This window comes from Alligator mississippiensis, chromosome 3, assembly GCF_030867095.1.
Source record: "Alligator mississippiensis isolate rAllMis1 chromosome 3, rAllMis1, whole genome shotgun sequence".
Classification (NCBI taxonomy): domain Eukaryota; kingdom Metazoa; phylum Chordata; order Crocodylia; family Alligatoridae; genus Alligator; species Alligator mississippiensis.
In genome coordinates this window covers 276605663-276624495 of record NC_081826.1, presented here as the reverse complement: position 1 = coordinate 276624495, position 18833 = coordinate 276605663, and the positions used below count along the sequence as shown (strand labels likewise).

General features: G+C 45.4%; 1 long non-coding RNA gene across 2 annotated transcripts in view; it reads left to right on the top strand.

Moving 5' to 3' along the window:
- LOC109285320 (uncharacterized) overlaps positions 1 to 18833 on the top strand; it is a 230422-nt gene that overhangs the window by 120889 nt on the left and 90700 nt on the right. The window contains exon 8 of one of the 2 annotated variants that reach the window (XR_009461150.1): positions 14214 to 14565. The exons of the other annotated variant lie outside the window; for it this stretch is intronic. This is a non-coding gene — a long non-coding RNA (uncharacterized LOC109285320). Of the gene's footprint in view, positions 1 to 14213; positions 14566 to 18833 lie in introns of those variants that run through there. 2 annotated transcript variants of the gene reach the window in all.

Here is an 18833-nt window from a genome sequence, read left to right as displayed (position 1 = left end):
CCACCATTGTGTCCCCTGTGCCGTGTTCCCCACGGATTTTAACCCAGAGGGTCTCCAGCCGTCCACCCTGGTCGCCAATATTGGCTTGCAGGGACGCGTAGCTTTCCTTAACATAGAGAGCTACACCCCCGCCCCTTTTCTCTACACGATCCCTCCTGTACAGGGTATAGCCATCTATCCCCGTGGTCCAGTCATGGGTGGAGTCCCACCAGGTCTCCGTTATCCCTATGACATCGTAATTGTTTGCACTGAGCAGGAGGATGAGCTCCTCCTGCTTATTCCCCAAGCTCCTGGCATTAGTGTACAGGCAGGCAAGTGCCCCCTGGGGGGCTCCTTCCTTGCCCACAGATTTTACCAGGGCTGGGGCTGGGGTGGGCTCCCTTGAGTGCCGTGATCCGCTGGCTTTGCAAGGATTGCTCAGTGGGCCAGCAGTGGCGGTAGTCCCCCTGTCCCCCAACGGGCTTAGTTTAAAGCCCAGTGGAGCAGGTCAGCCAGTCTGGCTGAGAAGAGCCTCCTCCCTAGGGGAGAGAGGTGGAGACCATCTCTTCCCAGCAGCTCGCTGCCTCTCTTTCCAAAGAGCGGGCTGTGGTCATGAAAGCCAAAGCCTTCCTGACGACACCAGCGCTGCAGTCTTTGGTTGACCACATAGATCCTCCTGTCCCTTCTCAGCCCATAGCCTGAGACTGGGAGGATCGATGAGAACACCACCTGTGCCCCCAGACCCTTAAGCCCCGCTCCCAAATCCCTGTAGCGCCTCATGACCTGGCTGGGAGTGCTCCGAGCCGTGTCATTGGTGCCCACATGAATAAGGAGCATGGGATAGTGGTCTGTGGGTTTGAGGAGCTCCCTGGGGGGCTGGGTGAAGTAGGGGCCTGGGCGGGGCTTGACCTGACCCGGCTCCACTCAGCCGGCTCCTCCCACACACACACTAAGGGGTTAGCCCCCTCTCTCCATGGGCCCCGCTTACCCCGGCTGTGCTGGGGGTCGGCGGGGGGCTCCGCGGCTGCTGGAGGGTTTCTGGGGGGCTTCGGGGGAGCAGGGGCGCAGCGAGCTATCACCCGCGCGTCTCTCTCCGCTTCTGAGCCTAACATGCTGTGGGAGAAGAGTGAATCCCTACTTGAGCAGCAAGGAAGGGGGGGGGGGGTGCTCTCTAGAGAACAGCACAGCTAGCCCAGGGCTGCAGTTTCAGCCATTTTGAAACTGTTTTATGTGCACTGAACTTACGTTTTGTTACAGGTTTAAACCAGTTTCTGATCAGTTAAACTGGTTGATGTGTAACTTCTATCCCTAGCCTAAGAGTGTAGCACTGTGCATTCTTAGAAGTGTGCTGGGATAGCCACCTGGGCTGACACCATCCCTTTCAAAAGAATTCCCCAGAGCAGGGGGAACTCCAGGGGAAAGCTTGTATGATTTGATGCCAGTAAAACAGGAACCATCACTTTCCCTGTTCTTATTTGTGTTCTAAAAGTAGGAAAATAATGTGTTGCCATTCCAAACAGAGCAAAGTGAATACTGCCTTGACTGTTTCCATCACCCTCTCCCACCACTGTTGCTTACCCCCCATATTGCTTGTGGAGCAACATTCATTCACAGCAATTAATAGAAGTAAGCAAACCAGCCAAGTACAAGTCTGGGGAGCTATCTGGTGCCTTATTATTCCTAGTTAATCTTAATAACTACAAACAACATTTTTGCTGTTATATCTACCCCTTTTCTAATATGAGAGCCTCTATTGCTTTATATCTATGCACACACTGACTCCTAAACAGTTTTTGGGAAACTTGTGATCCATGGTTGTGAAAAACTGCAGGGGAAAGTTAGGAGAAACATCTGGGTTGAAATGCGCTAGAAAACTCTTCCTCTTTAGGCAACAGTCTGAAAGAAGCTCACTTCTTCCATCTAACATAAATGTTTTCCAAGAAATCAGAGGAGCAGGACAGCTTTCAAACAGATGTGGAGCTTTTATGCATAAATAAAAATTAAGTGTTTCCATTGTGTAGGTCCAAATTGTTTGTATATTTATTTCTGACTGCTTTTAACAAGTCATATTGAAAAGGACTGCTGTTTATAGATTTTGCAAGGCTACAGAATAGGCTAACATAGGAGGACAGTAAATCTCATACAATCAAGTATTGTTTAAGACACATGCTTCCTTTTAGGCTTTGGAGTATCCTATATCTGTTTACTCAAAATATTTCTGTAATTCTTGCTCCATATCTCAAGGATAATGAATGATTTGTGCTTAAATATTCTAGTTAGGAGGAAATTCATCTCTTTCTCTGTACTTCCAGTTCCAAGGGCACACCTAGACAAGAGCACTTGTTCATTTTCCCAGGGACAAATATCAGTGACACATAATTGTGCCACTGCTGCTTGTACCCTGGGGAATGCCCACGCATCCATGCTCTGGCATGCAGCAAGTTGCCCTGGGTGGGAGGCTGAGGCCAGCACCTGGTTGGCCCTACCAGCTCAGGTTTTTTTGACACTGGGATTCCCCCAGTGTCAAATCCTCCCCTTGCCCACCTGCAAATTAGCAGCCTGGGGAATGTCTGCAGGTGTGGTATGTGCAGTGCTGCAGACAGGTCTATGGCACCACATGTACGCTTGTCTGGATGTGCCTCAAGTGTTCAAAATCTTGAGTCAGGCCTCTCACAGGCCTTAAAAATCACATGACTTAAAAAACAATTCTAGGTTTTTTGAGCCTGTAGTGTGCCTTCTGGTCATGAGGGTGAGAAACCAGATTCATTTAAAGCAAATACTGAGAGTTTCACAATTCCATGACTCTGGGAGCAGTGACTTTGAGACAAAAATCTGATACAGTCAGAATTGGCACCGTTGTAGTGCAGAGCCCCATTCAAGGTTTTTTGTGCCTTCTGTATAGGCTACCTGTACAGAAGTGCTCTGTACATGTTTTACAGCACTATAATTTAGAGCACTTTTTATAGCACTATAAACTTACAGCACTCTTAAACATGACAGAAGTATAGTGTTTGGTTGGGGCAACCTCTGAGCCTCCCTGCACTTTTCAGGATAGGAGGCAGAGTATGCTCTGCAGCCTCCTGGGGCTTCTCCACTGGTCAGAAATTTGACCAGTATACAGAAATTGCTTAAAGCACTGTAGGTTGCTAAAGTGCTGTAAAACACAGCACTTCAAATTTAATGCCTCATTTAACAAGGTTAATTTAAAGCACTGTACCATTTTAAAGTGTTGTAAAGCTATGTACTTCTGTTAAGTCAAGGCCATAAAGCACTTTGTGGTGGAAAAAAAGCAAGTTCTGTACATATCCGGATCTTGAGCACTAGTATGTAATACATAATCAAACCAAATGTGAAGCTTTCATTTTCTTTTGTTTTAGTCTGTGGGACCCATGCAGAGTACTCCTGTGTATAGCTGCTGGGATACCAAACCCTGATTCAAGATCCAACACATTTTCCACAGTGCATGAAGAGCTGGGAATTAGGACTATGGAAATGCTCCTTCCTGCCAGCACAGACCATGAAATCATACCCCTCCTCATGCTCCTTGTGCTCTAAAGACAGTGCATGATGCCAGTGATACTTAGTACCAACTGTGCATCAGTCAGAGAGAGAACATTGATGTTGACAGGCAGGGAAAGGAATCTCAACAAAATGACTATCTTCCCTATGAAGTGTGTCTCCAAAGGAAAGCCAAAACTTCTCCTCTGTTCCTCCAAATTGATGATGACTCATAAGGATCTCAACTTGCTGCTAATTAGGGACTTATTTAGACTCTGAAAAAATGATGTAGCTGAAAAGCATTCTTAACTTTTTTAACATGTTCACTTACAGGACAGATGTTTCTGTTAAGATATGTTGGGCATGTCCCATTTTGAGTCCTCTGACCTAACCTTTGCAGCTCTAGCAGCTTTTCTTTCCTTTTTTCCTGCCTTCATTTTTCTCAGCTCACTTGCTGACACTGCTGTGATGCTCAGAGCCCAGCTGGAGTCAGGGATGTATTGCAGTGGGGGGCCATGTTAGCAGAGCTTAGCTTAAAGTGAAAGCCATGCTTAGCTAGACTGGTCCACTGCTGCTGGGCTAGGGACAGACATTCAAAAAGCCTGAGCCTGAATTGATTTAATCTTTGTAGGTTAGTCTAACCTGACTAGGCTGAACTGGTTTGGAACTGAACAGATATCCTCTCTGGACTTCTCAGCTAGAAGCTGGGGGATGCTAGAGCAGCCCTCCTTCCCTTCTGCAGGGAGTTGAGCTGAGGCCCTGGCAGGACTCTCTCATAAGGGATGTCTGCCTGCATGGTCCCAGGCATAGGCGACTGGTAGAGGGAGCACGGGGGTTCACATGCCCCCCTGATGGGACTGGTGCCCCCCAACGGCCGACACTGATGCTGTCGGTAGGGCAGGTGGCCCCCCCGACAAGGCAGCTGCTATTGGCAGCTTCTGCGGGTGTCTTTCCAGATTCAGGAGGCACCAGTCACTCATGGTCCTAGGCTTTTCCCCACTGGCTGCTCAACGGGTGAGAGTGTTGGTCATGGCTCTTTCCGAGGAAAGAGATCTCCTACAGGGCTCTGAGAGGCCTCTGCATGGCTGGATTGCTCTGTAGCTGGCCTGATTCTGTTTGTTTGGATAGGTTGTATTTGCACTGGCCCTGTACAGAGGAATTGTGCCCCAGCTGGGTTGGCCCCATGTGACTGGGTCAGATTCCTGCTGTGCCAGCCCTACACAGAGGTACTGGGCTCTGGATAGGCCAGCACCATGCACAGAATCAGGCCTGGGGACCAGATCCAGCCTGAGGTGTGAGAAGTGTGCCACCAATTTTAGTCCAGAAAAAAGTGTTTCCTAGATATCAAAAGTTTGGGAAACACTATTCTACAGAAAGCACATCAGTATCTCCCTGGATGACTCGGCCATAGGTTGCTATTTCTTATGGAACCAGGAATCTTTTCATGGATGTCACGTAAGACTTCAGAATGCACTTCATATCCTTATGGTTTAGATTTCACACTGGGTTTCTTTTGTGCACAGGGGGAGGACCTCTGCCAGGTTTTGAGGCTTCTTTTTAGTGCTTGGAATCCTGATCAAAGACTGCAGACAATCAAATGTTTCTAAAGAAGCTGTAAAGGCTCCCCCCACCTACAACAGGAATCCAGATTGGCAACATGATAGAGCCGCATGACTGCTTTAAGAGCTTTGGTTACTTACAAAACACATTTTCACTGAATCAGGATTCTCTTACTGGACCAGGCAGGGTGATTTATAGTGGTTGAGCTTCTCTGGATCTAATCAGAACTTATGGTTTCTGCATGTGTGTGAAACAGTTTTTTCTCAAGTTGTAGTATATATTGTCCTGGTTTCCACCCACCCCAAAGACAAAGCATAGAACACATCATTCATGCTGTTTGAAAAAAGCAAGATGCCTTCAAATTCAGCAATCATTTTGTATCTCTTAATCTCAGTTTGCACTTTCAAAGCTATCTTTACAAGGGCAGTTTCAAATCTTCCATACATTAAAACAACAATAACTCCAACAACAAAGACATTTTTCTTTACATTATCTAGTCCTGCAAATCATAGGTAGAATACTGTTACTTTGCAGGCCTAAAGGCCAGCTCTATCCCATAAATAAAGATATGTCTACACTGCAATCAGAGGTGTGACTGCAAAATATATGCATATACCTAAGCTAGCTGCAGCATACAGGTACCAGGTACTGATAGCGGTGAAGCTGTGATCTACGCAGTATCCTGTGCGTCATTTAGTACCCCACATTATAGCCCACACTACTATGATTCATGGTTGTAGGTACCTAGCTAGCTAGACTAAAGCTAGTGTGGATATTTCTTCACAGGCAACAATCACACATACTAAATTAGCCTATTTGATATCCAATAACATGCATCTTTTGCCATCAGCAGTTCTGCCAGCAGACAGAAGCCACCCCAGGGAAGCACCCAGAGCACATTCACATCCATATAGCTTTTGGCAGCTCTAAACAGGTTCTGTTCTGTTGCTCCACTCAGCAGCTGTGCTTTCAGAGGGCACAGCCAGCAGAAGGTTTTGCAAATGCTCAGGAGACACTCAACTGCCTTTTAGATTTAGCCTGTTGGTAGATCTGCAAATTTTTTCAAATGAAAAAATTATCCTTGAAGCTAGGAAAAGATTAAATATGTTACCTCATAAGAACCCAAAGTTCAGTATTTATCTTCAGTTCTCTAACCCTTGGCGGTTTATAGAATCTTGTAGGCAATATTAGTAATTACATTTAATAGATACAAAAGCTCTTTTGTAAAGGCCATGACTCAGTGGGCCAAATATATTGGTAACATGAGCAGACAGAACTCCATTGCAGTTAATGAACTTGTTGCTTATGAATTTGGCTCAGTTTCTAGGTAGTAAATAAATAATTAATCATACTTAGCTGTTGGCCTGATAAAAGATATTGCATTTATAGAGGAAGTAAAAGCAGTAGTTCATCTGGCTCAAAGCTACTGTGCCATGCCTATAATATAACAATTTTCTAAGACAGAACACTGAAGAAATTGTTTTTATTTTATTTGACCAATCTCACATTTTAAATAGATGTCCACTTTGAAGTCCCGTTTGCTGTATATAGCACCAGCTGTGTGTTTTAACAAGTTAAGGGAATGACAGATACCACTGTAACAATTAAAAGTATTGATAATCCCTACTCATACGAAGCTTTTGGTTGAAGTCAATGGAATTATAGAATTGGACCCTGTGATACATAACTTGATGAACTTCATATTTAAGCCTGTTTCTCAGATGTGTGCTTGACTTTTAAGTTAGTGTGTGAGACTAACAAAAATTATCAGAAACTTGGAACACTCTTACACACTAGGGCTGTGACCAGATGAGCATGAACATTTGGTTCCCTGGGGACAACTAGCAGTGGCACACCTTGTGCCGCTACTAATTGTCCCCAGGGAACACTGTGCCATGTGTGCTTTGGCATGTGGCAGGTTACCCCGGGTAGGATAGGGGAGGCTGGGCTGGCCCCAGCAGCCCTACCTGGTGTCCTGGGGGCCTCTGGATATCCAGGGATCAACCCTCCCACCCCTGCACTGCGCTGCTTCCTTGCAGTGTGGAGAGCAACTGAACATGTCATTTGTGGCCCTGCAGGCATGTCTGTGGCATCACATATGGCACGGCCACGCTCATCTGGATGCAGCCTAGGAGAGTAGTGGATCTAATTACCCAAGCTATGAAGCAACCGTGTTGGGGACATTATGCTGGATAGGCCTTTTTGGATGTTCCAAAAAGTGTATGGGAAACAGTTTCTGGGCCCCAGGAGACTTCACTCCTGGGATTTGAAGAGGGGGAAAAAGCTATTAAGAAACATGGTTCACTCAGTTAAGCAATAAGGCAAGCAAGCTGAGAAACCCATAGAGAAGATGTGAAGTTTCTTAATGCTGCACTGCAGTGGTTTGCTCTACAGTCAAAAGATATGATTGCAGCATGTGTAGGCCTACTTGAGCTAGCTTTAATGGTGAACATAAGGCAGCATCAACTTGGGCACAGGCCATGCAAGACCACCAGGGATGCTGTGTACTTACACAACTAGCCCATACTGAAAGCTATGCCACTGCATTTTTAATGAAGTGATTGAGCAAGGTAGAATAATTTGCATACACCTGTATGCAATGCAGTCAAACCTTTGGTTGTAGTAGAAATATAGCCATAGATTGACATGGAAGAGGGCCCCAGTTTTCTAGGAAAATGCAAAAACATTGCAACACTTCAGTTATTCAGTCACTTCCTAGTAGGAGCCTTACTAGCAGATTGAGGAAAATGATTATTCTCCTCTATTCAGCACTGGTGATAACACATCTGGAGTACTGTGTCCAGTTTCGGGCTCCCCACTACAAAAAGGATGCGGACAAGTTGGAGAGAGTCCAGCTGAGGACAACAAAAGTGGTTAGGGCGCTGGGGCACATGACTTATGAGAAGAAGCTGTGGGAACTGAGCTTATTTAGTTTACAGAAGAGAAGACTGAGGGTGGATTTGATAGCAGCTTTTAACTACCTGAAGGGGGGTTCCAAAGAGGATTGAGTTAGACAGTTCTCAGCGGTGGTAGATGACAGAGCAAGGAGCAGTGGTCTCAAGTTGCAGCAAGGGAGGTTTAAGTTGGATCTTAGGAAAAACTTTCTCATTAGAAGGGTGGTGAAGCCCTGAAATGGGTTGTCTAGAGAGGTGGTAGAATCTCCATTTTTGGAGGTTTTTAAGATTTAGTTGGGGCTGGTCCTGCTTTGAGCAGGGGGTTGGACTAGATGGCCACCCATGAGTGGGTCCCTTCCAACGCTAATTTTCTATGATTCTGTTCCATGCAACTGCCTCAAAGAAAATGGAGCAAACCAGTTAAGTTGCACTTACTCTGGTATAAGATCATGTAGATAAGTGGTGACTGTAGTGAGAAATTCACATCCTCATTTACCTCACAGTAATTGGTTTGCATGTCTATATCCTTAGCTTGTAGTAAAGCATAAGATTAGATAAAACTAAACTGCTTTTAATGTTTCTTGTAAAAACTGTTTTCCCTCTTGTTTTGTTCCAATGGCTCCACTCCAAGGAGTGGGGCAGGGGCAGGGGGGGACGGAGCTTTGAGCTGCATGCACCCCGGGAGATCATGGGGGGCATGTGCCCATGGTTCTGAACACGGGGCGGGGTGGGCTGCACTTGCGGGCTGGGGCCAGGCTGTTCCAGTGGAGGCTGGGTCGTGCTGTGCTTGGGCTGGGTGGTGGTGGTGGTGGCACTGGGAGCAGGGCTGTGAAGGGCTGCAGCCACCCAAAAATTTGCTGTAGGCCTCCCTAACCCCTCTCCCAGTGCTGCTGTCACCTGCCCCAAGTGTAGCACGGGCCAGCCTCCACCAGGAACAGCCTGGAACTGCCTCCTAGCCCCAGGATGCAATAGCAGCCTGCCTTCCCCTGTGCAGATCCCCAGCATATGGCTTCCATGCCACCCGGGCGGGGGGGGGGGGGGGGCTGGGAGGCAGTGCTGGGCTGTTACCAGTGGAGGCTGGGCCGTGCTGCACTCAGGGCAATTGGTGGTGGGACTGGGAGGAAGGTTGGGGGAGCTACAGTGAATTTTTGGGTGTCTGCAGCCCCCCATAGTCCACTCCCAGTGCCACTGCCTGGCCCGAGCACAGTGTGGCCCACTAGGAACAGCCCATCCCCAGCCCACAGCTGCAGCCTGCCCCACCCCACCCCATGGGTAGATCTGGGGTCATATGCCCGCTGTGTTCTCCCAGGATGCATGCCCCACCTCCCCACACCCTCCAGATGAGCTGCTTGCAGCTCTGTCCCTGCCTCACTCCCTCCCTTACTGCCACTGAGATCAAGGCCCCAGCGGTGAGGGCTAGCGCTGGGGTCTCGATCTGCCCCCCATGTCCCTTTCCCTTCCCTCTGCCCCTTCCCTCACAGACTTACCTGCTGGGGGGCATGCTGCCACATAATTTTTCCTCCTTCTGCCTCAATCTGCCCCCCCCTTCCCTCCCCACAGACTTACCTGCTGGGGGGTGGGGGGGTGCAGTGTATGGTAGATCTTGGGTTGCTTTTAAATTTCAAAAGTGATCTCCTACTTAAAGAGGTTGGAGACCACTGGTCTATAGAGAAGCCTCCTATAAAAGGAGGCTGCAACTCTCTCTGTAGCCCTGATAGTCCTTGTGATGCGCGTTTGGTTACCTATAAAAACATCTCTCAGTAGTTTGCTTTTGTATTCATTCATAGTTTAGCACTAAGCAATTTATGTTCCCTTTCTTGCAGATGTCAAAGAAGCCTATCCATTTACCTAGTCTAAGTTTAAAGTGATTGCGCTAAGCCCAGCTGTGGGAGTCCTGGAGAAACTCTGGGGGTGGCAGACCCAAACAGCTAGAATAAATTAGTTGTCCTACTGAAATTTGTGTTGACATTACCTAGTTAGAAGACATTTTTCCCTCACTCATAGTCAGCATAAAAGATAGTAAAATGGCATTTTCTCAGTAACCTTGTCTACTATTTTAGACAGAATGCACTATCTTGTGCGTTAAATTCATCCTTGAAGTTAACTTTTATTGATTTTGGAATACAACTGCTTCTCTGTTAAAAATGGTCATATTCTGCTGTACCAGAATATGTTGGAATTAGATTACATGGCTGATTTCTTTGCTCACTTTTGGTTTGTCAAAAAGGTTCTGCCAGATTACCATTGACCTGATATTTGCATATAGCACCTGCCATCTGATACCAATAGATGGATCTGCATTATTGTGCTATGATCAAGTTCAGGCTGTTTGCCCTTGTATCTAAAGCTTTACTTCACTCAACCCAACACAAGGTCTTTCAGCTGGTGAAAACAGTCATACTTCTATTAACATTAGATTTACACTAATTTTTTCCCCTTTGGGAACTGATTTCTTGTCTTTTCTTCTTCCCTTCCCTCCTCTCAGACCACTCCTTGCTATCCTTGACAATAATCGTGGTTCATTCTGCTCTGTTTCTCACTCCTGCTTCTGTCCTTTCTTCTGGCTGTCTCCTAGCCCTGGAATTGCCCACATATATGTATTTAAAAATGATTTCCAAACTCCCAACTGGACTGCACCTCTTGCAGTTTGACCAGGAAGTCCTATTGTGTATTACAGTGGCTTTGTAAGAGGGAAGATATAGTCTGGTTAGAAGATCTGCCCAAAGAAGAGAATGAGTCTGGTTAGTGTCTTACATAGCAACCACTACAATTCCCACAAAGCAGCGGAATAGAAATGACTAGAATATGAACGAATGAATTTTCTGAATAGAAATATTTTCTTTATTGTAGAAAGAACAATAGAAATGTTTTCTTTACTGTGTTACTGAGCTGTAACAGTCAAATATTCTTTGAAAAGAAAAATAATTTTTTCTGGCCAACTCTATTGTGTAAAACAAAAAACAGAAAACAACCAACCATCCCCACCCCCCAAAAACCTCCCAGCAAACCCCAGACTTCACAGGTATTTTGCCCAATGGTAAACAATTCTTTCCTAACAAGAAATACAATCTGAATCCCTTTCATGTGTTGTTTTCTATCCCTCTATTCTTGTCATCCAGTCTATTTTTTTCCTTACCCTGCCGGTCATTTAAAATCTGACAGGGACAAACTGTACTACAATCTCATTGGAAATACAGTCCGATGAATCATTCTGTTCCTCACCGCATTCTTGTCTCTAAATACACTTGTCAAAGACCAGAAGCTACTGCATTCAAGAATGTGGTTGCAGACTGGTCTGTTCGTAGGCATCAGAGAATCGCATTGAGCTGGGAGAGTGTTTCTTTAGCATGAAGAACAACAGCCTGTCCTTCCCTGTGGCTTCCCCGGTTGAGGGGAAATCAGTAGCACTGGATATTCAGGGAAAGAACTGAAATGTGACTACTAACCCTGACTATCTGAGGTTATTACAGAATAAAGAGAGAGAATTTGTCACAAAAGTGGCCAGCGCTGGAGACCAAGCATCTCTGTAGCCATTGTTTAGAGGGTGAGGCAGGCTGCAAAAGAGTCAGGCCAGGAGAAGTACCTTGCAAGTAAGTAAGAAAATCCTTCACGTGTTTCTCCAGAGTGTGGTGCTCTGATCCCAGCTAAAGCAGCATGCTCCTCTTGCAACAGCTTTGTTGCCTGGGGGCTCTGGAAAATTCCTGCTTCGCTACTCAGCCTCACCTGGAGACACACCCCAGCTTGGGGGGGGTGCTGCAGGCAAGGAATGGGATGTACTCATGTGGAAACAACTTTAAACACTTTCTTAACGGGAATGTGGAAAGACGCCAGAGAGGAGAACTGCCCGCTTATCAAAGTTAAAATCAGATAACTGGAGTCAAGATGCGGAGATGTTCTGACTGGTTTGTTGGCCAGGTGAGTGGGGCTGTGGGGACGGACGCTGTTCAGCAGCGCCCACTGTTGCTGTGCTGGTTGTACAGCAGGGATTTTAGCAAGTTAATAAGAAACCCCCTCAAAGTCCCACAAAACACTATAGTAAGCCACTGGGGAACAATAACCGCCTGGCTAGTGTGTGTGTGTGTGTGTGTGTGTGTGTGTGTGTTGGGGGGCAGAAAAATTCAAAATACTGTGTAGTCCACACTAAAAAGAGAAGCACCTACCTTTGAATGCAAAAATTACTGGTAAGACTTCCGTTGACATGGGTGTACCTTTTTTCCATCAAGATATACTACATGCCTTTCCTGAGTTACTCAGTAATCTTAGTACTCTCCTTCATGGTATTCCCTTCTTCCCAGTCCCCTTTCCTGCCTGACTTTCACTTGTTGTTATACCAAATTTATGCCAGAGGCCCCCGAGGGCAGACTTTATGTCCTCATTTATGCTTGAGAGATGCTGGTATGTTTAAGTGCTTAATTTTTTAAAAGGTAGATTAAAAACAATGCAATTATTATTAGCAAGTTGGGTTTTTTTTAAATGCAGCCTGTAGCTATCTAAAGTGACGTTGTTTCCTCAAGTTACAATAGACATCTACATTCGAAGTCTCTGGAATGTTTTAAAAGCTGCTGGAAACTTCCTTGGCATTCTTTTAGACATTAAACAAAGCCGGATTTTCAGAAGGCTTGGACACCTGTTGAACACACAAAAAGGCTTTCACCTCATCTTAGAACCTGTAAGGATTTGTTACCCGGCCTTTTCTTTGGAAGTTCACTGCCTACAACTGCACTTCTTGTTGAGACATACGTTACACCAATTGCACACTGACAATTCATTATGTTACAACCCTTCTCTTTTCCCACATTGCCAAGGGGTCAAGCCACTTTGCACCAAAGTGGATGGAAAACCTCTCATGGACTGGGTCAAAGAATAACTTACACTTCAGCCATGTAGACTGCAAACATGATTCCTCATGTATCCAGCAGGACTTAGCTGTGTCCCCATTGTGAGATGACGTAGTGATGTAGAAAGTCATACAAACTTCTCAGACTTCTTTTAACAGTTCATCAGATTTATTCCCTTTTCCATGCTAAAAAAAATTATTTTTTAGCCAGCTGAAACTGCTTGTGTTACATGGCAATGCTAGAACATGACTTTAGACCTTAAGCAATGGGTGATATGACTCATATTGCTGATTATTTTAGGTCTGAAGTTGTGTTTTGTTGCAGTATAATGAAGATGACTCAATGCGTTGAATCCACATAGAGTATTAAAGAAGATAAACTTTTACCCTCCAGGAAGTTTTCTTTAATTTATTCTTAGATCTTAGTTTAGCTGCATAGGATGACTGGGAATTTGACTGAAATTGAGGGGCAGTGCATTTAGTTAAGTGTATTTCTTTAAAAAGCAAGCCAAAGCAGATACCCAAAATGTCTGTCCCAAGTTCTTGGCAGTACTTTTTATTGTCCTACTTGAAAAATCACAGTAAGCTAATCCTGACAGTGTCCCCAGAATACTAATATGTCCTGCAGCAAAACATGATTATAATATGCAAATTTATAACTACATTTCACCTTATCCTGTCCCTTTAAATGGGCCATAGACCCTTTCACTCTCTTCCAGGAAGGGGAAATAGAAAGTAATTTTAAGGTACAGACAGTATTTTAATTTGAAGTTTTTGGTATTTATTTTATATAGTCATTGATTTGGAGCTCTTTGGGATGGGGAATTATTTTGGGGATTGGGAATTAATTTTTGCAATTATTTAATAGGGCTAGATCAGGAAAACATCTACACTTCTCTATTGACTTCAGGCAGTGCTAATTTTAAGCAGATGCTTAAATACTTTACCTGGTGGAGGTGGCCTTAAATCACAGTTCAAAAAACATATACCAGAATACTCTGCTGAATCAAGCCAAAACTATTTTCTAGTAACGATAAAGGCCATGTATACACGTGCTCCAGAAGTGTGGGGAGCAGGAGGGGTCAAGGGAAAGGAAGCTTTAATTTAAGCACCTAGAGCATCATGTATCTTAGTGTCCCTGTGCTGAAAAATGGTGGCAGGGGCACTTTAACTAAAGCTCGTTAAACAAGCTTTAGTTAAAGTGCCCCCACCACCATTTTTCTGCACAGAGACACTGATACACATAATGCTGGATTCTGCTAGAGCATGGTAATTACCAGCTAGGATCCCATGGTTGAGAACACTGGCTGACAAGTACACACCAAGTGTCATGAGTTATTATTTGCAGAATGCATCCAGCCTGTTATTAGCTACGAGTTTAGCTTCTACAGCGCGGGGGTGGGTGGGGGGGGTGTTAAAAATAATGTTTCTATCCTTTTTCTTAGGTTCCTCTGATTCAGTATCAGACTAATCCTGGTCCCACTGAAGTCAATGGGAACTTTGCCACTGACGTCACCCACAGCAGAGTTTGGCTGTGTCCACTTCTTGCTCTGGGACGGTGTATTTTTCTATTTGCTGGTCAATAAGAATTCTTTTCTGATCACACCGAAGACCTCCCTCAAACCTCCAAATCATTATAGTAAATATCTCCATTTAAACCAAGCTAAGTAGCTAGGTGAAAATAATGTGTAAAGTGGGGCACATCCAAGCAGTAGTCCTTATAGGCTTGTGATAGTTTCTCTATGACTCCACCTCAATGGAAAGTTAGCAGAACTCTTACTGGAACTGTTCTTCAATAAAATAGTGACAAGTTATACAAATCTCTGCTGCAATTTATTTGCAATTTTTTTCCTTAATTTGAAACTCCTTTTTCCCAGAAATGTCAGTTCTCTTATTTTATCAACCCTAGGTATGTGCTGTAAGGCACAGTGACTCCTTAACTTTAATATTCCAGCGATCTCTCACTGCTCTTCTTACCCTGGTTACTGTCAAATGCTTCTCTCACACACCAACAGGTGCCTTTTCCCCAAGCACAACTGCCTCCATTTGTCACATTCCCAGGGCCATATTTCCCATAAGAAGGCCCACTCCCTTTATCTCCATTCTAACCCCTATTCTGCCATCCTTTGGGGGTCATTGTTTTCCTAGGTTCTCTTCAGACATGTATTAAAATTCTCCATTTTTTTCCTTCAGGAGAAAAGACAAATGTGCTGGATCCGCTGTAGTTAGTGCAGTTAGTACACCCCCAGCTAAGAAATAAGCATATTCACCTTATTAGGAGTCTGTAACCTGTTTCCACTGCAGTAAGAAAGTTTGAGTCATAAGAAATCAGAAACAGTGCTCCAGCTGACATGTCTAACAACCTCTCTCTGATGGTATAGCCAGTGATATTTACTTTGATGCCACCAGACTGAGGAAACTATAGAAATAATAACTAGTTTATATCAGGTGCAGTAAAATATTGATAATAAGGACAACCAAAAACAAACTGATCTCTCTCAAACCCATATGGGAAGATACATGCAATGCAATATTATTAGTATTGGTGTAAGTGGAACAGAACTATGAAGTCTAGTCATGGAGCAGAACCTCATTGCATTAGAACAAAAACCACTCCACCCCGAAGAGATTACAATCAAAGAATAAGACAAGAGACAGCAAGTGAATATAGACAGACAAGGGAGTACAAGGAGACAATGAGATATTACTTAACATGCCGAAGAGTTCTTACCACATCATCAGCCTAGCAAGGGTTTTGTATTATGGAAAATGAGGGCGCGTCCAGACGAGCCCGCACATGCCTCTTGCTGCATCTCAAAGCAGTTTGAGACGCAGCAAGAAGCACACTGGGAACAAAAAAAGGTTCCCTGCACTGCATATTTGCAGCATGGCAATGTTCCCTCTAAGGAGCAGCAGTCCGTGAGTGTGCTGCCTCAGTCCGTGAGCACACTGCTTCGGTCCGGCGTGGGACACTTACCAAAGGGGGGCTGAGGGCTGGGGGCCAGAGGCTGGGGTCTGAGGCTAGGGACCGGAGGCTGGAGCTGGGGCTGGAGACTAGCGCTGGGGGCCAGAGGCTGGATCTGGAGCTGGGAGCTGGGGGCCAGGGTCTCAAGCCAGGGGCCGCTGGCTGGAGGCTGGGGTCAGGGGCTGGGGCCAGAGGCTGGGAGCCAGGGGCCAGGGGCTGAAGCCAGGGGTCGTTGGCTGGAGGCTGGGGCTGGGGGCCAGGGCCTGGGAGCTGGGGGCTGGGGCTGGGGCTGGGGGCCAGGGCCTGGGAGCTGGAGGCTGGGGCTGGAGCCTGGTGCGGGCTCCGTTGGCTCTGGGGAAGTGCTCCGCTCCCCCGTATCAGGGCCAGGGAGTGGAGCACTTCCCCAGAGCCGGCAGAGCCCGCGCCAGCCCCCCGTGCCTTGCCTCACCTGGGGGAGGAGCTGCTGCCTGCTCCGAGTGAGGCTCCCAAAGCTTCTCACAGCCCTAGAGGGAAGCTGTGATGGAGAGGACTTGGATGGTCTGTATGTGAAAGCTACATGAGGAGAAAGGAAAGAAGAACAGGATGAAAAAGCCGTGAAAAGACAGGAAGAAAGAATAATGAGGGGTTGGAAATGGCAAGAACAACCCAAGAAAACGTCCCAAACAGCTCCCACTGGCTGGTGATTGTGAGAGGAAACAGCTGCAGAGACAATGTCAGACAAAAGGATTCTGGATTTTGTGACAGCCAACAGCTATAAAAGAGGTTGTGGATAGAGCTAGTCTGGAATTTTCCAATGAAAGCATTTTGTCAGAAAATGGTGATTTATCAAAACAAAACATGAGACCTTTCCAGCTTTGGAAAAAAATCATGAGACATTTCCAGCAATTTTGTTAAAACTTTCACTAGGAATTGGTTTCTCAGGTCCAGAATAGAATTTGTGTATAAAACCACAGAACAAGAGAAATCCCAAAGCCTGGCCGTTAGGACATCTATCTATATGGTAAAAATCCCAGCTTTTCAGGTTCCTTCTCTGCTCAAAGTGGGAACTTAACCTCAGTTTCCGTCTTGCGGCTATAGTCAGCTCGCTCTCTCATTAAAACTTTCAAAAGGTCTCAAATTTTTTCATTAAAGTGCAGAAGAAACAGGATTATTTTATGGAGAGATGAGTTGTGGTATGATCATTTCCTGCCAGCACTGCTGTCTAGGTTTCTATTCAGGCACCAACACCCCCCCCCCCCCAACCAACCAAACAAACAAAAAAAGAGCATTCTCTTTACTGGGAGCTAGGGGTAGAGGGTATCAGCTTGTTCCATTTTTAGAAGCTGGGCACAATGTGCCCTAATAGTGTGTATCTTCTCCTTTGGGCAGCTGTGTATTATGGTCCTCTGAATTAGATATGACACTGTGTGGTCAAAGTGTTGAGATACCTGTAGCATCTAACTGGGTTTGATGGCTGATGTATAGCCTTCTAGCAGAAAAATATTTATTGATATTAGACCACGTCTTTGTTTTACCATCTTGTCCTTCACCAGGGCAAATTCTTTGCTCAAAATTTTCAGGAGCTACAGCTTTTATATCTCCCAGACATATAGGGACACAAAGATATCTCTGTCAAAAATACAAAAAGATATAAACTTTGCCAGAACAAGAAGAATTAATATGAGAGTTTGATCCATCCTATTATGTATTTATTTTTCCTTCACTGTTGAAAAACTGTGCAGCGTTCCCCATTTGTGCCATGGCTCTGTTATTCATTTCTCTAAATTTTATAGCATGATCCTTCAAAAAAATTAAAACAATACTTGGTCCAAACGTTCTAACCAATGTTTATATTAAATTAACTGGCCTATAAAATTCCCAACAGAAATACCCACATTTAGCATGGTGACCTACCAACCCACACACCACTTCTTTGGAATTCTGTCAAAGAAGGGAATAAAGAAGTTGTGAATAGAGCTAGTCTGGAATGGTGATTTATCAAAACAACAAAAAAAATCATGAGACCTTTCGAAACCTTCCAGACCTTCCCACGAGACCTTTACGAGAAACAATGGGCACAAACTGATTGTAGATCGCTTCAGACTGGACATAAGGAAAAACTGCTTTACAAGTTGAGTGCCGATGGTCTGGAACAGACTCCCCCCAGGTACAGTCACCCACCCTGGCGATCTTCAAAAAGTGTCTTGACATCCACCTTGCTGGGGTCATCTCACCCCAGCAGTCTTTCCTGCCCAAGTGCAGGGGGTCTGGACCCGATGATCTTGTAAGGCCCTTTCCAGCCCCTAACATCTATGAAGCTATGAATATCAGTTTAAGGAAATTTCAAGGGCATTTGAGAGCAGAGTTGTTTCCCCACACACCATAGAGAAGCAACACAACCATTCCATGGCTAAGTTAAGAGCCTTGGGACTGCAATAGTATCCACAGTCCTGCTCAGGGTCTTAATATAGTTTCAGTTCACTGCTTCAGCCTACACCTAAGGCTAAGTACAGACATTTGGGGGTGCTAGGGGGAGGTTAAATTGAGGCAAAATGGCTGCCCAATATAGGTAAGTCAGGATTGGGAGCCTAGCAGCAGGTTGGAAGCCAGCAGGCTTGAGGGGGACTGGGGGTCCACTGGGGGACGGGGAGCAGACACGACCTGTGGCTGGGGTGGGGTGATAAAAGCAGCTGTACCTGGAGCAGCTTCTGGGATAGAGGTTGATGGGGCTGGGGAAGAAGCGTGAAAAGAGCAGCTTTTAGAGCTGGAGCCAGTAGCTGGGTTTTCCCAGCCCTGAGGCTTCAAAGGAAGTGTATAGAACATTCATCCACCAGTTTGACCTAAATCAAGTAAGTCTGATACTACATAGATCCAGGTTTATCTTAAATGGGGTTCTGCAATTTTTAGACCAGTTTGCGTGCATGGAACAACAGTTACAGGTTGCGACTCATTGCCCATCACTGAGACTGGGCCTGTAAGTGTAAGGGTGGCACCAGGATGAGCCAAATTTAAACCAGGCAGCCATTTTGAACCTGATTTAGCCTCCCCAAACATCTGTACTTTTTAAAACTGAACCCTGTAGATGCATAGAGCCCCTTGACACTATGGTTTACTGGTGAAG